Source organism: Rhinoderma darwinii, chromosome 3 (assembly GCF_050947455.1).
Source record: "Rhinoderma darwinii isolate aRhiDar2 chromosome 3, aRhiDar2.hap1, whole genome shotgun sequence".
In the NCBI taxonomy this organism is placed as follows: Eukaryota; Metazoa; Chordata; class Amphibia; order Anura; family Rhinodermatidae; genus Rhinoderma; species Rhinoderma darwinii.
Window position 1 is genome coordinate 293,356,255 of NC_134689.1, and position 20,295 is coordinate 293,376,549.

A 20,295-nucleotide genomic window follows, 5' to 3' on the forward strand; every position below is an offset into this window, starting at 1 on the left:
GTCAGGGAATTCCACAGAGTCCCGGAGCAGAGCCGATACTAGCTCTCTGCCCGGGACTCCGCTCTGGGGAAGACCCTGACACACTATCCATATATGGGCAGCGATGTCAGGGAATTCCACAGAGTCCCGGAGCAGAGCCTGTACTAGTGCTCTGCCCGGGACTCCGGCTCTGGAGAAGCCCCAGACATCGCTGTTCATATGTGGACAGCGATGTCAGGGAATTCCACAGAGTCCCGGAGCGGGAGCCGATACTAGCGCTCTGCCCGGGACTCCTCTCTGGGGAAGACCCTGACACACTGTCCATATATGGACAGCGATGTCAGGGAATTCCACAGGGTCCTGGAGCCGAGCCGATACTAGCGCTCTGCCCGGGACTCCGCTCTGGTGAAGACCCTGACACACTGTCCATATATGGGCAGCGATGTCAGGGAATTCCACAGAGTCCCGGAGCAGAGCCTGTACTAGCGCTCTGCCCGGGACTCCGGCTCTGGGGAAGCCCCAGACATCGCTGTTCATATGTGGACAGCGATGTCAGGGAATTCCACAGAGTCCCGGAGCAGAGCCGATACTAGCGCTCTGCCCGGGACTCCTCTCTTGGGAAGCCCCAGACATCGCTGTTCATATGTGGACAGCGATGTCAGGGAATTCCACAGAGTCCCGGAGCAGAGCCTGTACTAGCGCTCTGCCCGGGACTCCGGCTCTGGGGAAGCCACAGACATCGCTGTTCATATGTGGACAGCGATGTCAGGGAATTCCAGGGTCTCGGAGCAGAGCCGATACAGAGCCCCAGGGGCCGCGTGCTTGAGACCCCTGCTCTAGAGCATATTAAAAAAATAAACATATTTGGTATCACTGCTTCCGTAAAAGTCTGAACTATTACAATATATCATTATTTAACCCGCACGGTGAACGGCGTAAAAAAAAAATAATTGTAAACGCCAGAATGTCTATTTTATGGTAACCTAATCTCCCACAAAAAATGAAATAGATCAAACCGTCGCATGTACACCAAAATGGTATTATTAAAAACGACAGCTTGTCCCGCAAAAAAATAAGCCCTCATACCACTTAATCGACGGAAAAATGAAAAACGTATGGCTCTCGGAATTTGGCGACACAAAATACATTTTCTTATTTACACTTAGGTTTTTACTTGTAAAAGTAGAAAAAACTATATATATTTGGTATCGCCGTAATCGTATTGACCCACAAAATAAAGTTAACATGTTGTTTTAATTGCACAGTGAATTCCGTAAAAACGGCGCGCAAAAAACCATGGAGGAATCGCTGTTTTTTTCATTTTCTACCCCAGAAATAATGTGTTTCCCGTTTCCTAGTACATTATATGGCAAAATAAATGGTGCTACGAAAAACTACAACTCGTCCCGCAAAAATCAAGCCCTCATAGTACTAAATCGACGGAAAAATAAAGACGTTATGGCTTTTGGAAGGTGGGGAGGAAAAAACTAAAATTAAAATCTGAAAGTTGTTTATGACGGGAAGGGGTTAAGGTCTAAAATAGGCTGGTCACTGAGGGGTTAAGAACATGAAGGCCGGGTACACACGTAGCGTAAATACTGCAGATTTTCCGCAAGGGATTTTGTTACAGAAAATCCGAAAAAAATGTGAACAAATCCCATACACATGCTGCATAAATGATAAGTAAAAAACAACCGCTCAGAAATGGACCTACTTCTTTTAATCCGCAGCATGTCAATTGTATTTGCGTAATCGCTGCTTTTTTATTGCAGGTTTTTCCCCATTGAATTCAATGGGAGGTAAAGCCTGCAACAAATAGCAGATGTTAAGGTTTTTGCGGCTGAAAAGCTGTAAATCGCAGAAATCACAACTCAGAAAATGAAACATCTTATACTTACCCAGAATTCTGTGCTTCTTCATCCAGGCCGGCCCCCTGGAATGACGTTTCATCCCATGTGACCGCTGCAACTAATCACAGTCTGCAGCAGTCACACGTGATGAAACGTCATCCCAGGAGGCCAGGCTGCAGGACTGCAGAGGGACGCGTCGCCATGGCTACGGGTAAGCGGGAATTTTTTTTTTATGTGCAGTTTTCCACAGAGGACTTTCACATTTTGGCCGAAAAACTGCAACACAATCTGGTGCGATTTTTCGGACGCAATTCCCTGCAGCCGCCAGGGCGGATACACTGTGTACCTTTGTGTGAACTTACCCTGAAAAGTGCACAACCATGCGCCGAACCCAAGTCCCAGCCCTCAATGAGGCTCAAAGACAAAACATTCATGGAGAAAGAAGCACAGATAATAATAGGTCATGAACCATGAATAATAAAGGTATAAGCAAATATATCCAGAAATATATAAATATCAAAGGCTAATCCCCTTACATGCTCCATCAACTTGATAATATGTGAAGGTGAATTAAAATAAATAATGACTAAGCAGGAAATACACACATGACACAATATAATCTAATTATTTTTTTCTTTAGCAATAAAGTAATAAACACAGATTGTACAACCTATACCCTACAATAATGCCAAGCAGAACAAGTTGGCACCTTTTGTTGCCTCCTGTCACTGCCAATCCAAATACTGACCAATGGATGATTATTGCACACATTAGTAAAAGAAGAATGTGTAGACCAGGGGTCTCAAACTCGGCCGAGTAAGTGGCCACATATAGAAAAAATGGGAAGTTGACGGGCCGCATTACTTTCAAATTTTATACAATGCAAAATTATTGTTAATCAATAAGTTATTTGATCTACTATAACACTATATTACTATAATAATAATAATACTACATTACTATTATTAACCTCTTAACGCCGAAGGACGGATATATCCATCCTCTGCAGCTGCTAGTTCGCGCAGGAGGACGGATATATCCGTCCTGTGATGGCGCGGGTACTGAGACTGTACCCACGCGATCAGCGTCGGGAGTACGGCTGTTATACACAGCCTGGCTCCTGCTGCAACTGCCGGAATGGAAGCGCGCTCCGATTCCGTCAGTTTAACCCATTAAATGCCGCTGTCAATAGTGACAGCGGCATCTAATGTGTTTGACAGAGGGAGGGAGCTCCCTCTGTCACCCCATCGGCGCCCCCGCAAACAAATCGCGGGTCGCCGTCGGGTTTCCATGGCAGCGGGGGGTCTAACAAAGACCCCCAGGTCTGCCTTCAGCATCTGCGATGTCAGGGAATTCCACAGGGTCCCGGAGCAGAGCCTATAATAGCGCTCTGCATGGGACTCCGCTCTTGGGAAGCCCCAGACATCGCTGTCCATATGTGGACAGCGATGTCCGGGGATTCCACAGAGTCCCGAAGTAAGAGCCTATACTAGCGCTCTGCACGGGACTCCGGCTCTGGGGCAACCCCAGACATCGCTGTCCATATGTGGACAGCAATGTCAGGGAATTCCACAGAGTCCCGGAGCAGAGCCTGTACTAGTGGCTCTGTGTCCCTGCAGGCCGCGTGCTGAAGACCCCTGTTGTAGAGTGTGGATATGGGCATGATGAATGATATCTAAAGTTTTGAGGGTATTATCATGCGCCTCCCGGCCAGGTACGAAGCTCGGCTGGTAGATTTATATCTCTTATGTACAATATATAAATTATAAGGCCCCATGCACACGACCATAAGAAAAACTCTAATTGCGGACCGCAATACGGTCCGCAATTACAGACCCGCCCGGTTCTATTGGCCATGGACACCTTTCCGTACCGCTACGGATAGGTGTCTGTGCCATAGAACCGTGGCAGGAATTATGGAGCTTGTCCAACTTTTAGATTTTTACGGGTCGTGCTCCCATACATTGTATGGGAGCACGGCCCGAAAATGCAACCCGCACGCGTCAGCAGCGGGCCGTGCTCGCAATCACGGGCCGTGATTACGGACACAGCCGTGTGCATGAGGCCTAACTCTGTATCTATTTACAAACATCTAAATAGAAATTAGCAACACAATAAAAGATCAAACATAGCTTTATTACAAAACATACATATAAAAAACACATAACAACCACCAGTATGTCAAAGTGTATACCCGCCTAATGAAGTCTAGTCAGTAAGTGAAACGGCATCAGGATTGTTAGGTGGGTCTCCTTTCACATAAAATTTATGGCAGTTTTTTTATTTCGGCCTTACTATGCAATCAAAGATTGCATAGTTAAACCTCTTGAATGGCAGGGCAGACTATTCTCAGCTTACAAATGGCTGCAAGGTAAGCTTATTGTAATTCCTTATTCAGATGAATGTGTTTTAAATGGGTCCTGCACGGGTGCAAATCGGCCGTGAAAAACTGCCATTTTTCACGGCCGATATGCTCCCATGCGGGATCCGTTTTCACAGATCTTTTAAAGACTTGAGTGTATTGAGGAATCTGTGAAAACGGAAATAAAATAGGACGTGTCCTATTTTTTCACGAGCCTTTTACACTGTCCGTTAAAACAACGGCCGTGTGAACAGCCCCATAGAAGTACAGATGTAGCCAAGTTTATCTTGAGTGATAACTTGCTGCAGAGTAATATCACATAACAAAAGCCAATGAAAAGTAATTAAAAAAGTCAAGTTATTGAAATCAATGGTAATTGTAATGGGACCGTTACTTTCCGTTTAATCTTTCGATCCTCTATTCCTCTGACGGAAGAGAGATAAACGTATACTAACGGTAGTGTGAACTTGGCCTCAAAGTTTCTTGCCACTGTGTATTTAATGCGTTAAGAGTCAAGATAAAGATGGCTCCATCTGTTCATGCAGCCGTGTGACAGACGTTAAAAGAACGGCCATCGCACGGATGATTTCAACGTTAGTCTGAATAAGGCGAGCAAAAAATTAAGGAGAAAACATAGAATCTGCAATGCAGTATCGCAGGGAATCAAAACAAGATAAAACTAGGTATTTATCCCAAATATGTCAAATGTAGCAGTTCTGATTCTATTAGGTACAGCACTGTTGAATATGTCAGATGTAGAAGTGCTGAATCTATCGCCTGCAGCAGTTTTAAATATGTCATGAAATTTGGAAATCTGGAAATTTTAAATCCTGCCTCTGTCCTTCCAGGGAACGCCCACTTTTTGTCAGGGAACGCCCCTTTCCAGTGTGCGGGATTGACTGATGCATGTTACTGTATGTCGATGCCATTGCTGATGGGTCTATTGTAATGACATGCTTTGTAATGGCACCGATCGGGCCATTTTTACAGAGCAGTTGAGGGCTTCCTCTACCAGCAGAGCAGACGGCAGCATTACAATGCATAGGAGCTACACGTAATCATCACATGCTGCTCCTGTGCACTAAGGCAGTTTTTTAGATGGTGAAGAGTGCATAGTAGCCGCATGTAATGCACCGCTAGGGCTGAAGAGATCGGAGGAAGGTGGTGGTGGGTCTTGATTCACACAGCACCCCAAATATAAAATAGAGTCCCCAGAGATACAGTGTAATACAGAACACTGTGATCCTACATGCTCCTTTCTTCTGCCCATTACGTTTTTCAGCAGCCACATTGCTGGGAGGGCATATGTGGCCCCTGGCCAGTATACAATTTGGAGGTGTGGTGCTCTAAATAGAGTCACCACCCCTCACTCCTCCCAGTGCACACAGAGAAGAAGTTAAAGGGACAGGAAGTTGTTTACATGAAGTAATTTAAAAAAATCATATAAAAAAACTGACCATCTATTTTTTGTGTGAATGTTATTGCCAGAGGTTTGGAACCCTGCAGTTATTGAGTCAGCAGAACATTGGTGACTTTTATGCACTATGCACCTCAGCAACCCCCCTCTGTAATTTTGCAAACATTCTTTCACAAATATTTGTAAAGGCAGACTGTATAACTAGGCGCTTGATTTATTTTTATTTTTTTATTTAAATTCAGGTTTTTTTTATTATCAAAGACAATAAAAAAATAAGAAACATGGTCTCAATTTTGTAACATACCATCGTGAAAGATGAACCAAAGAACAGAGATCAGGTTAACCGCCGGTACTGAAAGATGGTCCCATTGCGGGACAGGAAAGAAAGCAACAGAAAAAAGACTAAAGAAAGTAGGGAGGAGAAAGAGAAAAAAAAAAAAAAGGGGTGGTAGGGGGAAGAGGGTAAAAAGATGAAGCATCATCAACTATCCACTAATCTCCATTAATCTGATCTAGAGCTACATTAGGATATCAAAGAGATATATTCCAGAGAGTTCTCAAATCTCAATCAGCAGAGACCCAGCGATTTTCGCTAAGTTTGCCCACTTCTCCAGCCACTATCATTGATAACACCCTAGCCGGGGATGGGGCTTTAGTCCCATTTCTAACTCCTGCCATACCATCAACCTCCACAGAGGTGAATTTTTTTAGAGATGACACAGGCAAAAGGCTCTCCGACGATGATTTCCGATTTTTTCGTCCAAAAAAAGAAAAACGGTTTAGAGGAACTAGGGGAGGCAAAAAGAAAAAAAGAATAAAAATAACACCGCCTAAATTGGAAACTCTATTTTTAACCTTTCCAACCATATACTAACTCCATTCAAAATATCTCATTAAAAAAAAGGGCTTTCATTTTGCCCTATTTCATCAGCGAACAGTTTTGATGTCCTTCTAGATCTACATTGATTCACAAGAAAATTAAACCTCGAGTGGCATTATCAATACCAAAACAAATAGTACCTCCACACTATCTAGTACTTCACTGGACCCTTTCGTTCATACACACCTAAAACCAACGTCCACATTTTATCCCCTGGAAAACCAGGGCAATTTCATTACTACATTTCATCATCTAGTGTTGAAAGATCTATAGATAGTGGAGTCATATAAACAACATGTCACATAACGAAAAACAAGCTTTAAAAAATCTAAAAGAGAATAAACAAATTGTCATCTTCCGTTCAGCGGATAAGGATGGAGGGACAGTGAACCAAAACATCGATGATTACCACTCAGAAGCCCTTAAAATATTGTCCGATTCAAATTACTACACCTGTCTCACCACTAACCAACTAATTGAAATCACTGAAAAATTATCCAACATGATTAATACAGCATATTCAACATCGATCCTGAATAAAATACCAAGAAATATCAATATGCCATTTTTTTTATCATCACCGAAGATCCATAAGGACCTCAATAATCCACCTGGTAGGCCTATTATCTCAGGTATGCAATCCCCCACTTGCCATTTATCACATTATCTGGATCTATTATTTCAGAAATATGTTACTAACCTTCCCAGTTTTTTTAAAAGATTCCATGCAGCTTATTAAGAATCTCACGGCTCTAACATGGAGGGACAACCTACTCCTTATTACTATGGACGTAAGCGCACTATATTCTAATATAGAACACTGTTTAGGCCTAAATAGTGTCAAACACACTTTAACCCCTTCCCGACATCCGCCGTATATATACGGCGCTGTCGGGAGGTGCTTCCCGCAAAGCGCCGTATATGTACGGCGCAACGGGAAACGGTCATCTGTGCTAATTGCACCGTGACAAAGTAAAGATGGCTGCTGTCCATGACAGCAGACCATCTCTACTACTCGCCCAGGGTGCCGATTTGGCCCCCCCGCATCGGCGATCGCTGCTATTGGCCAGTCAATTCTGACCGGCCAATAGCAGGGATTTTTGTTAAAACTGCGCCCTGGAGTCACAGGGCACAGTTAGACAGTGGCGATTGGTGCTGTCTAAGACAACACCCATCGCCACCAACGTCACCTAGGGAGGTGGCAGTGATGCCACCTCTAGGAGCGATCTGATTGGTCGGTCTGTAACGACCGACCAATCAGTGCACCAGGCAGTGTTGTGAACATCGACACTGCTCTGCACACCGCCATTCCAGTTTGAGGCAGCGAGGAGAGCGGTTGAGAGAGTGTCTGCTGCGGATTTTCTGGAATTTGTAGTGCATCCTGCACTACTGTGTAAAAAATAAGAAAGCCCTTTTGCTGCTTCTGTCTGATCACCTTTTTTTTAAACTTTTTTTGTGATCAGACAGATTTTTTTGGCCCTGTCCCTGTCCTTGGGCCTGTCCCTGCCCTTGGGCCTGTCCCAATCCACCCCCTCCCTGTCCCAATCTACCCCACCCCCTCCCTGTCCGAGTCCTGTGCCCACTGAGCGCTGATCAGTGACCACCATCACTGATCAGCATCTGTGCTAAATTTTTGGCGCAGGATTTTTTTTAAAAAATTTGCACCATCTCCCTGGGTGCGCCCTGTGGCCACAAAGTGCTGGTTAGTGACCGCCATCACTGATCAGCATCCGTGTTTTGTTTTTTCCCGCAGGTTCTTTCTTTGTGTCTTTTTTCACCCACACCAATTACCTGTGTGGGTCCTGTGACCGCTGAGCGCTGATCAGTGACCGCCATCACTGATCGGCATTTGTGCTCAACTTTTGGTCCAGGAATTTTTTATTTTTGTCATTTTTTTCCAATTATAAATTTGCACCATCTATCTGTGTGCACCCTGCGGCTACAGACTGCTGATTAGTTATCAGCATCTGTGGTAATTTTTTTACGCAGGTTTTTTTAGGTCTTTTTTTCACCCGCAGCTTTCCATAGTGTGCGTAGCAAGTTAGTTAGACTACAGTTTTTTTTTAGTAATAGATAGCGTCAGTTACTGACGGACGTTCAGTTGTTTTTTTACTGACGTTCGTCCAGTAAATTTTTAGAACCTAGTTTTGCTGTAGCAAGTTAGTTAGACTACAGTTTTTTTTTAGTAATAGATAGCGTCAGTTACTGACGGACGTTCAGTTGTTTTTTTACTGACGTTCGTCCAGTAAATTTTTAGAACCTAGTTTTGCTGTAGCAAGTTAGTTAGACTACAGGTTTTTTTTAGTAATAGATAGTGTCAGTTACTGACGGACGTTCAGTTGTTTTTTTACTGACGTTCGTCCAGTAAATTTTTAGAACCTAGTTTTGCTGTAGCAAGTTAGTTAGACTACAGTTTTTTTTTAGTAATAGATAGCGTTAGTTACTGACGGACGTTCAGTTGTTTTTTTACTGACGTTCGTCCAGTAAATTTTTAGAACCTAGTTTTGCTGTAGCAAGTTAGTTAAACTACAGGTTTTTTTTAGTAATAGATAGTGTCAGTTACTGACGGACGTTCAGTTGTTTTTTTACTGACGTTCGTCCAGTAAATTTTTAGAACCTAGTTTTGCTGTAGCAAGTTAGTTAGACTACAGTTTTTTTTTAGTAATAGATAGCGTCAGTTACTGACGGACGTTCAGTTGTTTTTTTACTGACGTTCGTCCAGTAAATATTTAGAACCTAGTTTTGCTGTAGCAAGTTAGTTAGACTACAGGTTTTTTTTAGTAATAGATAGCGTCAGTTACTGACGGACGTTCAGTTGTTTTTTTACTGACGTTCGTCCAGTAAATTTTTAGAACCTAGTTTTGCTGTAGCAAGTTAGTTAGACTACAGTTTTTTTTTAGTAATAGATAGCGTCAGTTACTGACGGACGTTCAGTTGTTTTTTTACTGACGTTCGTCCAGTAAATTTTTAGAACCTAGTTTTGCCGTAGCAAGTTAGTTAGACTACAGGTTTTTTTTAGTAATAGATAGCGTCAGTTACTGACGGACGTTCAGTTGTTTTTTTACTGACGTTCGTCCAGTAAATTTTTAGAACCTAGTTTTGCTGTAGCAAGTTAGTTAGACTACAGGTTTTTTTTAGTAATAGATAGTGTCAGTTACTGACGGACGTTCAGTTGTTTTTTTACTGACGTTCGTCCAGTAAATTTTTAGAACCTAGTTTTGCTGTAGCAAATTAGTTAGACTAAAGGTTTTTTTTAGTAATAGATAGCGTTAGTTACTGACGGACGTTCAGTTGTTTTTTTACTGACGTTCGTCCAGTAAATTTTTAGAACCTAGTTTTGCTGTAGCAAGTTAGTTAGACTACAGTTTTTTTTTAGTAATAGATAGCGTTAGTTACTGACGGACGTTCAGTTGTTTTTTTACTGACGTTCGTCCAGTAAATTTTTAGAACCTAGTTTTGCTGTAGCAAGTTAGTTAGACTACAGGTTTTTTTTAGTAATAGATAGCGTCAGTTACTGACGGACGTTCAGTTGTTTTTTTACTGACGTTCGTCCAGTAAATTTTTAGAACCTAGTTTTGCCGTAGCAAGTTAGTTAGACTACAGGTTGTTTTTTAGTAATAGATAGTGTCAGTTACTGACGGACGTTCAGTTGTTTTTTTCTAACTGACGATCGTACAGTAAATTCTATTTTTTTTTTCCTTTTCTTCTCTTCTTTCTTATCTTCTAATTTCTGTTCACTATACACGTGTAAAAACACCATACACACACCCCCCTGTGTAAAATAAAAGTTGATTACACGTGTAAAAACACCACACAACCCCCTGTAATAAATCAAAATGTGTCAATCATCCAGAAGGATGTATTCAGTCGAGGAGGCATACGCCATCATTGCCTCTGACACTGAGTCGGCCAGCGAGGGAGAGGAAGAATATGCCTCACTCCTTTTAGTTTCCTCCTCTTCCTCCTCCAGTGATGAGGAACCCCCCCAAAGGCGACCCAGGAGAGCAGCTGAGCCAACCCCAATGATTGATCCCTTGTGGACTCCACTCCCAGAAAATTATGAGCCTCAAATTCCTGATTTTATAGGCAGCTCAGGAATTCAGTTTGAGACTGAAGGCCTCACAGAAATTGACTTTTTCAAGGTCTTTTTCTCTGAGGAGTTTGTTAATTTAATGGTGGCCCAGACGAATCTGTACGCCCAACAATTTTTAACCCAAAACCCCACTTCATCATTTGTTAGGTGGACCCCAGTAGATGCAGCGGAGATGATGACATTTTGGGGCCTTGTGCTGCATATGGGACTAGTGAGGAAGCCAGAGGTTAGGCAATACTGGAGTGCGGATATTTTGTACAGCACCCCAATTTACCGCATGGCCATGATCCGGACTCGCTTTGAAGCCATTTTAAAATTCTTGCATTATAATGATAATGCACCGTGCCCGCCCCAGAACGACCCCACATTTGACCGTCTTTTTAAAATCAGGCCACTCATTGATCATTTCTCCACCAAATTTTCACAAGTGTACACCCCCGATAAATATATTTCCATAGACGAGTCCCTTGTTCATTTTAAGGGGAGGCTTAAATTCCGCCAATACCTGCCCAATAAGAGGGCAAGGTATGGAATTAAATTGTACAAAATGTGTGAGAGTACATCTGGGTATACACACAGGTTTAGGGTTTACGAAGGGAAGGACTCTATTATTGAACCCCCAGAATGCCCCCCCGTCCTGGGAGTTAGTGGGAAAATAGTGTGGGATTTGATGCACCCATTGCTGGACAAGGGTTATCACCTTTACGTCGATAACTTCTATACCAGCATCCCACTATTTAAGTGCCTTTCTGCCAGAAGTACTGTAGCATGCGGTACTGTGCGCAAAAATCAGAGAGGCCTCCCTAAAACACTGCTTAGCCAAAGCCTCAGAAGGGGTGAGAGCAGGGAACTATGCAGCGAGAACATGCTGTTCGTCAAATATGAGGACAAGAGGGATGTCCTTATATTGACCACAATTGATGGCAGTGGCAGCACCCCTGTCCCTGAACGAGGTACCACCACAGTGACCCAGAAGCCAAATTGCATCCTGGGCTACAATAAGTACATGGGCGGGGTTGATCTCTCTGATCAAGTACTGAAGCCTTATAGTGCCCTACGGAAAACAAAGACATGGTACAAAAAGCTGGCCGTGCACATTGTACAGATGGCAATGTATAATGCTTACGTACTATCCCGATGTGCAGGCCGGACAGGGACATTCCTTAACTTCCAAGAGGTGGTGATCAAGGCACTTCTATTTGGGAACCAGGCAGGGGAGGGCCCAAGCACATCTGCTGGTAGCGATACTCCACGCATTGTACCAGGGCAACATTTCCCCAATGAAGTGCCCCAAATTTCGAAGAAGGGAAGGACACAAAAAAGGTGCAGAGTGTGTTCCAAAAGGGGAATAAGAAAATACACTATTTACCACTGTGAAACCTGCCCCGAAAAACCAGGCCTGTGTATCAAGGATTGCTTCAAAGAGTACCATACATCCATAAATTTGTAATTTAATGATTCATTAACCCCTTTATTATGCCAAAAGCAACATTGCGTCCACACACATATCCAGCTAAATCCTAGTTCCAAAAGTCAAATGGCGCTTCTGAGCCCTGCAGTGTGTCCAAACAGCTGTTTATGACCACATGTGGGGTATTGTTTTACTCGGGAGAAATTGCTTTACAAATGTTGTGGAGCTTTTTCTCCTTTAGTCCTTGTGGAAATGAGAAAAAATTCGCTAAACCTACATTTTCTTTGAAAAAATGTAGATTTTAATTTTCACTGCCTACTTCCAGAAATTTCTGCAAAAAAACTGTGGGGTCAAAATGCTCACTATACCCCTAGATAATTTCCTCAAGGGGTGCAGTTTCCAAAATGGGGTCACTTGTGGGGTGTTTCCACTGTTTTGCCCCTCAGGTTCTTTGCACATGTGACATGGCCTCCCAAAACCATCCCTGTCAAATTTGAGCTCCAAATGGCGCTCCTTCTCTTCTGAGCCCTGCCGTGTGTCCAAACAGCCGTTTATGACCACATGTGGGGTACTGTTTTACTCTGGAGAAATTGCTTTACAAATGTTGTGGAGCTTTTTCTCCTTTAGTCCTCGTGGAAATGAGAAAAAATTAGCTAAACCTACATTTTCTTTGAAAAAATGTAGATTTTCATTTTCACTGCCTACTTCCAGAAATGTCTGCAAAAAAACTGTGGGGTCAAAATGCTCAATATACCCCTAGATAATTTCCTCAAGGGGTGTAGTTTCCAAAATGGGGTCGCTTGTGGGGGGTTTCCACTGTTTTGGCCCCTCAGGGGTTTTGCAAATGCGACATGGCCTCTGCAAACTATTCCTGCTAAATTTGAGCTCCAAAAGCCAAATGGCGCTCTTTCCCTTCTGAGCCCTGCCATGTGTCCAAACAACCGTTTATGACCACATGTGGGGTATTGTTTTACTCGGGAGAAATTGCTTTACAAATATTGTGGATCTTTTTCTCTTTTAGACATCTTGGAATTGAGAAAAAATTAGCTAAACCTACATTTTCATTGAAAAAAATGTAGATTTTCATGTTCACTGCCTACTTCCAATTGTTTCTGCAAAAGATCTGTGGGGTCAAAATGCTCACTATACCCCTAGATAATTTCCTCAAGGGGTGTAGTTTCCAAAATGGGGTAACTTGTGGAGGGTTTCCACTGTTTTGGCCCCTCAGGGGCTTTGCATATGTGACATGGCCTCTGCTAACTATTCCTGCTAAATTTGAGCTCCAAAAGCCAAATGGCGCTCTTTCCCTTCTGAGCCCTGCTGTGTGTCCAAACAGCCGTTTATGACCACATGTGGGGTATTGTTTTACTCGGGAGAAATTGCTTTACAAATTTGGTGGAGTTTTTTCTCTTTTAGTCATCGTGGAATTGAGAAAAAATGTGCTAAACCTGCATTTTCTTTGAAAAAATTTAGATTTTCATTTTCACGGCCTACTTCCAAAAATTTCTGCAAATAACCTGTGGGGTCAAAATGCTCACAATACCCCTAGATAATTTCCTCAAGGGGTGTAGTTTCCAAAATGGGGTCACTTGTGGGGGTTTCCACTGTTTTGGCCCCTCAGGGGCTTTGCATATGCGACATGGCCTCTGCTAACTATTCCTGCTAAATTTGAGCTTCAAAAGCCAAATGGTGCTCTTTCCCTTCTGAGCCCTGCTGTGTGTCCAAACAGCCGTTTATGACCACATGTGGGGTATTGTTTTACTCGGGAGAAATTGCTTTACAAATTTGGTGGAGCTTTTTCTCTTTTAGTCATCGTGGAATTGAGAAAAAAATTAGCTAAACCTGCATTTTCTTTGAAAAAATTTAGATTTTCATTTTCACGGCCTACTTCCAAAAATTTCTGCAAATAACCTGTGGGGTCAAAATGCTCACTATACCCCTAGATAATTTCCTCAAGGGGTGTAGTTTCCAAAATGGGGTCACTTGTGGGGGTTTCCACTGTTTTGGCCCCTCAGGGGCTTTGCATATGCGACATGGCCTCTGCTAACTATTCCTGCTAAATTTGAGCTTCAAAAGCCAAATTGTGCTCTTTCCCTTCTGAGCCCTGCTGTGTGTCCAAACAGCCGTTTATGACCACATGTGGGGTATTGTTTTACTCGGGAGAAATTGCTTTACAAATTTGGTGGAGCTTTTTCTCTTTTAGTCATCGTGGAATTGAGAAAAAAATTAGCTAACCCTGCATTTTCTTTGAAAAAATTTAGATTTTCATTTTCACGGCCTACTTCCAAAAATTTCTGCAAATAACCTGTGGGGTCAAAATGCTCACTATACCCCTAGATAATTTCCTCAAGGGGTGTAGTTTCCAAAATGGGGTCACTTGTGGGGGGTTTCCACTGTTTTGGCCCCTCAGGGGCTTTGCATATGCGACATGGCCTCTGCTAACTATTCCTGCTAAATTTGAGCTCCCAAAGCCAAATGGCGCTCTTTCCCTTCTGAGCCCTGCTGTGTGTCCAAACAGCCGTTTATGACCACATGTGGGGTATTGTTTTACTCGGGAGAAATTGCTTTACAAATTTGGTGGAGCTTTTTCTCTTTTAGTCATCGTGGAATTGAGAAAAAATTAGCTAAACTTGCATTTTCTTTGAAAAAATGTAGATTTTCATTTTTACGGCCTACTTCCAAAAATTTCTGCAAATAACCAGTGGGGTCAAAATGCTCACTATACCCCTAGATAATTTCCTCAAGGGGTGTAGTTTTCAAAATGGGGTAACTTGTGGAGGGTTTCCACTGTTTTGGCCCCTCAGGGGCTTTGCATATGTTATATGGCCTCTGCTAACTATTCCTGCTTTGTGAGACTTTCAGGACTCATATTTTGCTCATATTTTGCTTGAAAATGTTTTAGGCCCCACTGTATATTTGGAGAGGTTTTGAACTACCAGAACGATAGAAACTCCCCATAAACGACCCCATTTAGAAAACTAGACCCCTTAAGGTATTTATTAAGGGGCGTTATAAGTATTTTGACCCCGCAGTTTTTTGCTAAATTTAATGCATAGCAGGTGAAATAAAATAAATAAATCACTTTTTATATAAAAGTATCACTTTGAAGACCGATTTCTTTGTAAAGCGACCATGAGAATGAAGAAACACACCCCAAAATCTATCACCCTATTTCTCCTGTTTTAAAATATGCCCCCATTGTGACCCTAATGCATTGCCTGGACACACGGCAGGGCCCGAAAGGGAGGGAGCACCTGGAGGCTTTAAGGACTCATATTTTGCTTGAAAATGTTTTAGGCCCCACTGTACATTTGGAGAGGTTTTGAACTACCAGAACGATAGAAACTCCCCATAATCGAACCCATTTAGAAAACTAGACCCCTTAAGGTATTTATCTAGGGGTGTAGTGAGTATTTTGACCCCACAATTGTTTGCTAAATTTAATGCATAGCAGGTGAAAAAAATGTAAAATCACTTTTTTCATAAAAGTATCACATTGAATACCGATTTCTGTGTAAAGCGACCATAAGAATGAAGAAACACACCCCAAAATCTATCACCCTGTTTCTCCTGTTTTCAAAAATGCCCCCGTTGTGACCCTAATGCGTTGCCTGGACACACAGCAGGGCCCGAAAGGAAGGGAGCTCCCGGAGGCTTTCAGGACTCCTATTTTGCTTGAAAATGTTTTAGGCCCCACTGTATATTTGGAGAGGTTTTGAACTACCAGAACGATAGAAACTCCCCAGAAACTACCACAATTAGAAAACTAGACCCCTTAAGGTATTTATTAAGGGGTGTTGTAAGTATTTAGACCCCACAGTTTTTTGCTAAATTTAATGCATAGCATAGCAATAGTGAGATAAAAAACTTAAAAATTAAAAATCACTTTTTATATAAAAGTATCACTTTGAAGACCGATTTCTTTGTAAAGCGACCATGAGAATGAAGAAACACATCCCAAAATCTATCACCCTGTTTCTCCTGTTTTAAAAAATGCCCCCATTGTGACTCTAATGCGTTGCCTGGACACACGGCAGGGCCCGAAAGGGAGGGAGCACCCGGAGGCATTCAGGACTCATATTTTTCTGAAACCCATAATTTCAGTATTTTTTTTGGTCAATGGAGCGTGTGAGGGCTTGTTTATATTGGTATCGTTTTGGCGGTCATACGACTTTTTGAACAGTTTTTAACGTACTTTTTTGGTGAGGCAAGGCGACCAAACAACAGCAATTCTGTCATTTTTTTTAAATATAGTTTACTGTGCAAGACATTTTTTTATACTTTAATCGGTCTGGTGGGCACCCCCATGTCTAAACGCTTTTAATCGAAATGGTTAAACGGCCGGAATCAGAGTAATCTCCAACCATGGCTTTTAGAGCATAGTGTCAGCCCGCCTTATACATACACCGTGTATATATGTTAGGAAACCGCCTGTTCCCTTAAGATCACCATGACTACTGTTCTAGCTTCTGGGCGGTTCTGGTTTTACTTTGTGCCTATCTCTTTTCTCTGACCTTCTGCCTATCAGATGTAGGGTTAGTATTTATACCTGGCTTCCTCCACCTGTTCTTTGCTTGTGATTTTCCTGTCTGCATGTGTTTTGATCAAGCTGCTTACCTACACCCTTTACCTGTGACTTCTGGACTTCTTGGAAATTTACCTCGGTGTGTATTTGGATAACCTTTTGTTTACCAATTTTTATTATCTGCTCCCAGCTGGTTCTGATCTCTGCCTTACCCCATATCCACTTGCTTACTGTTTTGGTTGTTCTGTTTACCCTCTGGCTGTCTGGTTCCTGTTCAGGTATGCCTGCATTGCACCTCTTATCCAACACTGAACTCTGCTAAGACAACCTGGTTCTACGCAGCAAAAACCATCCTGCCTTGCGGTCGGCTCTGGCAAAGATCTTAGAGTAGCCATAGACACTGTCAATCAGAGTTATGACGGATTTGAGGTTGCAGATTTATTTGCACGCTTTCTCTCGGCAGTCTCCAGCAGCCTTTGGGGAATTGCTAAACTTGCAATTCCATAACTATATATATATACAGTGGATGTCGCCAAGCGGTTATTAAAGTGTAACTAAACTTTTTTTAAACTTTGACATGTCATAATGACATGTCAGAAGTTTTGATCAGTGGGGATCCAAGCACTGAGACGAGTCCCCTACCGATCCCTAAAACTAAGAGGTAGAAGCGCTTGGTTGAGCGCTGTGCCGTTCCGTTTATGATCGTCTTTCCTCGGTGCGTTATACGGGCTCAATAGAAAGTCTATGAATCTGTAATTAGAGGAAAGCCGATCAGAAACTAAGCAGCACATCGCTCACCCTAGCGCTTCTGCCGCCTTGTTTTTGCGATCGTTGGGGGTCTTAGTGATCGGACCCCACCGATTAATACTTATGACATGTCAAACGTTTTTCAAAAGTTTAGTTGTTCTTTAAGACACAGATCATTTTTTGTTTGCGCTTACCACGAGTAACCGTTATGGTCTGTCAACTTTTCCATCTAGTGCAGTTCATCAGCATCCTAATTCTTGAAACAAGAATTGTTGCTGTAATGGACTTTTACCCCAATGTTATAAAATATTGTGAGTTAAAACCTAACTTAGCAGCTGGAATGGTATTGCTCTAGATATAAACAATAACTACAAATATTGTATAGTTAAACCCTGTTTAGTCTATATCTATAATCCTAACGTGCCTCAGCTGTACCTGGTGTATTGCTATAGATTTGCGCAGTATCTCTATATTTCTGGAATTTGCTTGTGATGTTATTCAGGCAGCTGGAATTGGAAGTGGGTTAAAGCTTCCTGCTAGTGCCTGGTCTATCCTAGTGAGTTCCTGGCATCCGGCCTCCTCCACTCCTTACTAGCTGGCCATTCCGCACTTTTTCCCCTCACTTATGGCAGACTTGTCATGGGTAGGAGGAAATATAATTACCGGTAACATTTTCTCATGTACTACATATAGAGTAAATCTCTATGTGTAGTAGGGCTGGGCGATTGTGGCCTAAATCAAAATCACGATTAATGGAACATGTAATCTCGATGACGAATAATGAAGGATTATTTAGGACACACCCCTTTTTGCATACTACGCTCCCTATTTGCATGCAAAGCCATTGTATTAATATTTATCCCCTGAGCCTGCTGTATACTAACTACTATATATAATATACCCCCTGACACTACCCCACACAATATATTGCCCCATAGAGCTCCCCACACAATATAATGCCCCATAGCTGCCCCCACACATTAAAATATCCCCATAGCTGTCTCCAAACAGGGCCTCCAATAGGGCCTAATAAAATACATACTCACCTAACTTCATTGTAACGACTAATGGAGGAGATCCCTCTGCTCCTCCGGAGTCTGTTGCTCGGCAGACAGGCGCAATGACATCACTGCCTTGCGCCTCTCTGCACTGACCCGTGAGCATCCGGTGATACATAGTAAATTGTAAAGCAGGGACTTTACGTCCTCTTGCTCTACCATTGGATTCAACTGTATCTGTGTCCTGAGGACGCAGATACAGTTGATGCCGGGAATTTCTTTTATTTTTATTTTTTTTAAATGCGCAAGATGACGTTGGTTAATTGCACTGAATGTCAGTTTCAGTTTTTTTTATTAATTGCCCAGCCCTAATGGGTAGTATAAATATATTTTAAATATCTTAGGCATGTTCTAAGCTGTAAAAATAAATAAATAATAATCCGGCCTCCTTCACCTCTTAATAGCCTGCTATTCCGCACCTTTTCCCCTCACCTATGACAGATTTGTCATGGGTAGGAGGAAATGTAATTAACGGTAAACTTTTAGTGATTCTGAGATTGTTTTCTCGTGACAAGTTGTACTTTATGATACTGAAAAAATTTGGTCGTTAAATTCAATATTTATTTGTGAAACACACCAAAATTTAGAGAAAATTTGCAATAATCTGCATTTTTCTAAATTGTAATGTATCTGCTTGTAAAACAGATCGTAATACCACACAAAATATTTACTAGTTAACATTTCTTATATGTCTACTTTATGTTTACATCATTTTTTGAACGTCCTTTTATTTTTCTAGGACGTTACAAGGCTTAGAACTTTAGCTGCAATTTCTCGCATTTTCAAGAAAATTTCAAAAGGCTATTTTTTCAGGGACCAGTTCAGTTGTGAAGTGGCTTTGAGGGCCTTATATATTAGAAAGTCCCCATAAATCACCCCATTTTAAAAACTGCACACCTCAAAGTATTCAAAACAGCATTCCGAAATTATTTACAAATTTCTATTTGTTTTTACAAAATTCATTTGTAATACAGTTTTTTCAGTACCACAGATGGTTTTACCCAAGAAACGCAACTCAATACTTATTGCCCAGATTCTGCAGTTTTTATAAATATCCCACATGTGGCCCTAGTGTGCTTATGGACTGAAACACCAGCCTCAGAAGCAAAGGAGCACCTAGTGGATTTTGGGGCCTTAATTTATTAGAATATATTTTAGGCACCATGTCAGGTTTGAAGAGGTCTTGTGGTGCCAAAACAGTGGAAACCCCCCAAAAGTGACCCCATTTTGGAAACTACACCCCTCAAGGAATTTTCAAGAGGTATAGTGAGCATTTTTAGCCCACAGGTTTTTTGCTAAATTTATTGGAACTGGTCTGTGAAAATGAAAATCTACTTTTTTTCTGAAAAAACATATGATGTTTTAGTTTTTACAAGGAATAAAGGAGAAAAAGCACCCCAACATTTGTAAAGCAATGTCTCCCGATTACGGCAATACCCCATATGTGGTAATAAACTGCTGTTTGGACACATGGCAGGGCTCAGAAGGGAACGAGGGCCATTTGGATTTTGGAGCACGGATTTTGCTGGAATGGTTTTCGGTGCCGTGTCGGGTTTGCAAAGCCCTGGAGGGACCATAACAGTGGAAACTCCCCAAAAGTGACCCCATTTTGGAAACTACACCCCTCAAGGAATTTTTCTAGGGGTATAGTTAGCATTTTGACCCTACACGGTTTTTGCTGAATTTATGGGAATTATGCAGTGAAGTTGAAAATCTAAATTTTTTCTAATAAAATGTTGTTTTAGCTCAGATTTTTCAATCTTCACAAAAGATAAAGGAGAAAAAGATCCCCAACATTTGTAAAGCAAACTCTTCTGAGTACGGCAATACCCCATATGTGGTAATAAACTGCAGTTTGGACCCACAGCGGGACTCAGAAGGGAAGGAGCACCATTTGGCTTTTGGAGCTCAAATTTTGCTTGATTGTTTTTCAGGTGCCATGTTTCATTTGCAAAGACCTTGAGAGGCCAAAA